Genomic DNA, 6,868 nt, shown 5'->3' with positions numbered 1-6,868 from the left:
TTATCTGGATCGGTACTGACAGCATGGGTGAGGTTAGTGATGTATCTGGATGGGTAGTAACAGTATGAGTGAGGGAAGTGATGTATCTGGATGGGTAGTGAGAGTATGAGTGAGGACAGTGATGTATCTGGGTAGGTAGTGACAGTATGAGTGAGGTCAGTGATTATCTGGATGGGTAGTGACAGTACGAGTGAGATTAGTGATGTATCTGAATGGGTAGTGACAGTATGAATCAGAACAGTGATGTATCTGGATGGATAGTGAGAGTATGGTTGAGGTCAGTGATGTAACTGGATGTGTAGTGACAGTATGAGTGAGGTCAGTAATGTGTCTGGATTGACAGTGACAGTATGAATGAGTTAAGTGATGTATATGATTTTCTATTGATAGTATGAATGAGGTCAATGAAGTAACTTGAGTGCTGTACGTTATGTTGGAAGCTTGTGTTTTATCTGGATGGCTAGTGACAGTATGAGTGACGTCAGTGATTAATCTGGATGTGTAGTGGCTTTGGAAGTGATGTCGTTGATGTCTCTGGATGTGTAGAGACAGTATGTGCGAGGTCAGTGATGTATCTTGATGGGTAGTGACGGTAATAGTGAGATCAGTGATGTGTCTGGATGGGCAATGATAGTATGAATGAGGTCAGTGTTGTATATGCTTTTCAATTCATAGTATGAGTGAACCAGTGATGTACCTTGAGTGTAATGTCTGTATGTGCGAAGCCAGTGTTTTATTTTGATGGCTATCGATAGTACGAGTGAGATCAGTGATGAATCTGGATATGTAGTGATAGTAGCAGTGAGCACAGTGATCTTTGTGGATGTGAAGTGACAGTATGAGTGAGGTCAGTGATGTATCTGGATGGATGATGGCAGTATGAGTGAGGTCAGTAATGTAATGAATGGGTAGTGACAGTATGAGTGAGGTCAGTGATATCATCATCATTATCGGCAGTCCATCGGATTCGAGCAAAACTTGCTTCCACTCATAAAATTTGTCGTTTGGTGGCTGAACCGTCCAATGCGAGAGCCACAGACCCAGTCACATGTGGGCAGATATTCGTCGGGGATGGGCTTTGGTTCCCTCACCCTTACGCTCCATCCACTGCCTGCAACTGACCTCTTCACGCTCGCAACGTTGCGATTCGAAGAGCTCAATTCCCCCCCGGATGCACTTGCTCCACCTAGGGCGGTCTTCGGCCAGGGACTCCCAGTTGCCAGTGGTGATGTCGCACTAAATGGGCGAGGTTTTAAGGGTATCCTTGTAACGTGTCCGCTGCCCACCTTCGGCTCATTTGCTGGAAGGAGCTCCGTATAGAGCCTCTTAGGGATCCTCATGTCTGGCATGCGAACTGTGCACCCTGCGCAGTGGAGCTGATCTAGAGTGGTCAGTGTTTCAATGGTGGGGATGTTAGCCTGGGGGAGGACACTGATATTGGTGCGCCTTATCTCCCAGATGTTTTCCAGGGTCCTGCGGAGACATTGTTGGTGATATATCTGCAACGACTTGAGGTGTCTTCTGTACATTGCCGATGCCTGTGAGCCATACAGCAGAGCGCTTATTACTACAGCCCTGTTGACCATGAGCTTGCTGATACATTTGAGGGCCTGGTCTTAGAATAGTCTTTTCCTCAGACGACTGAAGGCAGCTCTGATGCAATGGAGGCAATGTTGAATCTACGCATCAATACCTGCCTTTGTTGATTAAAGACTCCCGAGGTATGCGAAGTGGTACACGTTGTCGAGAGCCGCGCCATGAAATGTGATGACTGGGGGGTAGTGCTCTGCGATGAGGACAGGTTGCTGGAGGACCTGTCTATTACGGACGTGAAGCATAAGGCGCATGCTTTCATAAGCCTCGGTGAATAAATCGACTATATCCTGTAGTTCAGCCTCAGAATGTGCACAGATGCTCCAGCGGGGAGCTTGTTGACTGTGAGGTGGAGGATGGCAGCGATTGAGAATTGTGTTGGAGCGATGACGCAGCAATATTTGTTCCCAGTCCGGACGTGGATTGACTCTGTAGCGGTAAGGTTGGTGAGGATCACAGCCTGCATCTCGTCGGGGAGGAGGAGAATGATGTTGAGAAACATTTGGGGCAGCCACAACAGAGGAGGACGCTCCATGTGCCCTCAGTGTCAAAGGCAATTGTAAGATCGAGGACAGACATGTATAAGGGTTGGCGCTGCTCACTTTATTTTTCATGCAGCCTTCGCGCTGCAAAGATCATTTCCATTGTGTTCCGTAGAGGACGGACTCCGAATTGCGATTCCGGCAGGAGCCCATCGGCCACAGGGAAAAGCGGTGGAGGAGAACCCGAGCGACAACCTACCCAGTGGCTGATAGCAGGGAGGCGCCCCTGTAACTGGCGTCTTCGGACTTTTCCCCCTTTTTAAAGATGGTCACGATCATGCTTCTCTGAGATCTCCCGACATGCTCTGCTCCCTCCAGATGACAGAGAAGAGGTCATGAATCCGCGCCAGCAGTGCCTCTCCGCCATACTATAGCGCCTGATCAGCAATTCAATCTGTTCGCGGAGCGTTGTTATTCTTGCTTTTTTATGGTTTTTCCAACCTCGTGCAATGTAGGGATTTCACAGAGATGGTGGCGATTCGCATGCTGCGGGATGGTGTCGTGAACACTCCAGTCAAAGGGAGAGTTATCGATTGAGGACATCTTTAAAATGCTTCTTCCATCGGGCCCTGACAGCCTTGGTGTCCTGAATGAGTGTTTCAACGTTCTTGGCCGGGGGTTGGGTGGGGCCTTGGGATTTTGACCCATAGCTGGCCTTCACTGCAGTGAAGAATCCGAGCATTTCATGGCTGTCGGCCAGTTGCTGTATCTCATGTGCCTTCTCTACCCACCACCTGTTCTTTATGGGCCAGGTTTTTTTTGAACCTCAGCGTTGACACGCCTGGAACTGCAGAGTTTGGGTTCTTGCTTGAGGCTCAGAAATGCTCTGTGCTTAAGAGCTATTAGTTATTTGATCTCCTGATTACTTTCATCAAAACAGTCCTCTGCTTTCTAGTTAATTATCCAAGTACCTATTCAAAGGCACTCTAATTTAAACCTGGAGGGCAGAACATGCGCTGTGATTTTCAGCATCTCAGGCTCATCAAATAATGCTAGATTAGCTGTGAGGCGCTGGCTGTATCGAGCTCTCTTAGCTGGGTATTTAAGTGCCCCGGCATTAATATTTTTGCGGCACTGATTCTGCTGTCCCCTCTGCTTTGGGGCTATGGTAATACCGATGATGGATCGGATTAGCGGCAGTCCGTCCAGCAGTCGTCAGCTCTGTCATGGCGCGAGTGATGCTTACATTCTTGCGATCCCTTGCTCAGAGGATGAGGAAGTCAAGCAGGTCCAAGATTTTGGAGCGAGGGTGTTACCACAATGTATTGTATTTGTCCCTCTGGCGGAACAGATTGTTGGTGATGAGGAGTTCGTTTTCAAGACATTTTGTCAGGAGTAGGGTACCATAGGAGTTAGCTTTAACCATCCCCTCTCTGCCAATCACGCCTCCTCAGAGGGCTGTGTCTTTGCTGACCGTGGCAATCAAGTCACCTATGAGGATCAATTTGTTGCCTGTGGGGACATGGGGAACGGATGTCTCGAGTTTGGAATAAAAACCCTCTTTAGCCTCATCTGTTGCATCGAGTGTTTGGGCTTATGCACTGATGTCTATGGTGCATTAGTTCCTGGATAGGGGAAGGTGAAAAATTATGAAGCGTTCGTTAACCCCGCAGGGGGTGTCTTTGAGGCGGTCGACCAGTTAATTTTTGATGGCGAAACCAAATCCTTGAAGGCAGCGTATTTTTCTCTGGTTTTCGTTCCAGAAAAAGGTGTAATCTACACCATGTTCCTTCAGATAACATTCCAATGCCCGCCGGGTCTCGTTTAGGTTGGCGTTAGCATTGGAAATAGCGGATGCATTGACAGTCATTTTTAAACATGCCATAGTCTCTCGATCATTTCCTATGGAGTGGAGGGTTGCCAATGTAATCCCACTTTTTAAAAAAGGAGGAAGAGAGATAACAGGGAATTATAGACCGGTCAGCCTGTCATCGGTCTTCGGTAAAATGATGGATTCAATTATTAAGGATATCATAGCAGCGCATTTGGAAAGAGGTGACATGATAGGTCCAAGTCAGCATGGATTTGTGAAAGGGAAATCATGCTTGATAAATCTTCTGGAATTTTTTGAGGATGATTCCAGTAGAGTGGACAAGGGAGAAGCAGTTGGTTTGGTGTATTTATACTTTAAGATGACTTTCGACATGGTCCCACACAAGAGATTAATGTGCAAAGTTAAAGCACATGGAATTGGGGGTAGTGTGCTGAAGTGGATTGAGAACTGTGTGGCAGATAGGAAGCAAAGAGTAGGAGCAAGTGGGTACTTTTCAGAATGGCAGGCAGTGACTCGTGGAGTACCACAAGGTTCTTTGCTGGGGCCCCAGCTGTTTAGATTGTACAATAATGATTTAGACGAGGGGATTATTGCAGTATTCCTAAATTTGCAGATTACACTAAATTGGGTGGCAGTGTGAGCTGCGAGGAGGATGCTATGAGGCTGCGGAGTGACTTAGATAGGTTAGGTGAGTGGGCAAATGCATGGCAGATGAAATATAATGTGAATAAATGTGAGGTTATCCACTTTGGTGTTTAAAACAGAAAGACAGACAATTTTCTGAGTGGTGACAGATTAGAAAAAGGGGAGGTGCAACGAGACCTGGATGTCAAGGTACATGAGTCATTGAAGGTTGGCATACAGGTACAGCAGGTGGTTAAGAAAGCAAATGGCATGTTGGCCTTCATCGCTAGGAGATTTAAGTACAGGGACAGGGAGGTGTTACTACAGTTGTACAGGGTCTTGGTGATGCCACACCTGGAGTATTGAGTACAGTTTTCGTCTGCTAACTTGAGGAAGGGCATTCTTGAAATTGAGTGAGTGCAGCGAAGGTTCAACAATCCACTTCACGGGGTGCAGGAGCTGACATATCAAGAAAGACTGGTTCTACTGAGCTTGTATTCACTGGAGTTCAGAAGAATGAGAGGATTTCTCATAGAAACGTTAGAAATTCTGATGGATTTAGACAGGTTTGATGCAGGAAGACTGTTCCCAATGTTGGGAAAGTCCAGAACCAGGTATCACAGTCTAAGGATAAGAGGTAAGCCATTTAGGACCGAGATGAGGAGAAACAACTTCACCAAGAGAGTGCTGAACTTGTGGAATTCTCGACCACAGAAAGTTGTTGAGGCCAATTCACTAAATATATTCAAAAAGTTGTTAGATGTAGTCCTTCTTATTGGGGGATCAAGAGGCATGGCGAGAAAGCAGGAATGGAGTACTGACGTTGCTTGTTCAGCCATTAAAACATTGATTGGCGGTGCAGTCTCGAAGGGCCAAATGTCCCACTCCTGCACCTATTTTCGACGTTTCTATGTTTCTATGTCAATGTCAAAACGTCTACTTTTCTGGGCAGCTATAGCGGTGCGGCGTTCCGGCCTGTTGCGGTTGGAATTATCCAGGAGGCTCCAGACGGTCCAGGTCCCGAATGTCATATTAGCCAAGTCATAGTTGCCTGTGCATGAGTTCTTTTAACGTGGAGTGGCAGCTGCACAACACCAACCATACGGGCTTAGCTGAGAAAGACCTTGGTCCAGTGCCAAAGGGGTCCAAGGCGACTTGAGTCCAGGCACTTCTGCATAAGCTTAATTACATGTGGCGAGTTGTTGGCCGGAAGCTCAGCGCCGAGTCGCGCCATTGTTGTTAGGTAGCCTTAGGATTTATTGGGGGGCAGACATTGGGAAGTTCAGATGTCTCCTCCGGCAGGTGTTTAAAAGTTTAAGAATATAAAAGTATTTCTAACTTATTTGTTTTTTAAATTTAAACTAGTTAATAGAAGATTTAGTGAGAATATAATTGAGCTCAGTGATCTTTCTGGCTGGGTAGTGACAGTATGAGTGAGGTCAGTGATGTATGTGGATGGTAGTGATAGTATGAATGAGGACAGTCATGTATCTGGATGGGTAGTGAAAGTATTAGTGAGGTCAGTGATGTATCTGGATGGGCAGCGACAGTATGAGCGATATCATTGATGAATCTGGCTGGGTCGTGAGAGTCTGAATGAGGCCAGTGATGATACCTGGATGCGTAGTGACAATATGCGTGAGGTAAGTGATGTATCTGGATGTGTAGTGAATGTCCGAGTGAGGTAAGTGATGTATCTGGATGGGTAATGACAGTATGAGTGAGGTCAGTGATGTATGTGCAATGGTAGTGACAATATGAGTGAAGTCAGTGATGTATCTGGATGGGTAGTGACAGTATGAGTGAGGTCAGTGATATATGTGCAACGTCAGTGAGAGTATGAGTGAGGTCAGTGATGTATTTGGATGGGTAGTGACTTTCTATTGGCTCTGCATCAGTTCCTATGGATTGGAGGGTAGCTGATGATACCATACTTTTTAAAAAGGGACGGAGAGAGAAAAAACCGAATTATAGACCGTTTAGCCTGACATCGGTAGTGGGGAAAATGTTGGAAGCAATTATTAAAGCTGTAAAAGATGCGCATTTGGAAACAGTGACAAGATCGGTCCAAGTCAGTATGGATTTATTGAAGAGGAATAACGCTTGACGAATCTTGAATTTCTGAGGGAGTAACTAATAAAGTGGACAGGGGAGAACGAGTCTATGTGGTGTTTTTGGACTTTCAAAAGGCTTTTCACAAGGTCGCGCACAAGAGATTAGTGTGCAAAATGGCGGCACTGGGTGTAATGAATTCACGTGGATAGATAACTGTTTGGCAGACAGGAAGCGACGAGTATGAATAAACGGTTCCTTTTCAGAATGGCAATCAGTGACC

The sequence above is a fragment of the Pristiophorus japonicus genome, unplaced genomic scaffold (genome assembly GCF_044704955.1).
Source record: "Pristiophorus japonicus isolate sPriJap1 unplaced genomic scaffold, sPriJap1.hap1 HAP1_SCAFFOLD_276, whole genome shotgun sequence".
Lineage (NCBI taxonomy): Eukaryota > Metazoa > Chordata > Chondrichthyes > Pristiophoridae > Pristiophorus > Pristiophorus japonicus.
This window is presented reverse-complemented; position numbering follows the sequence as displayed.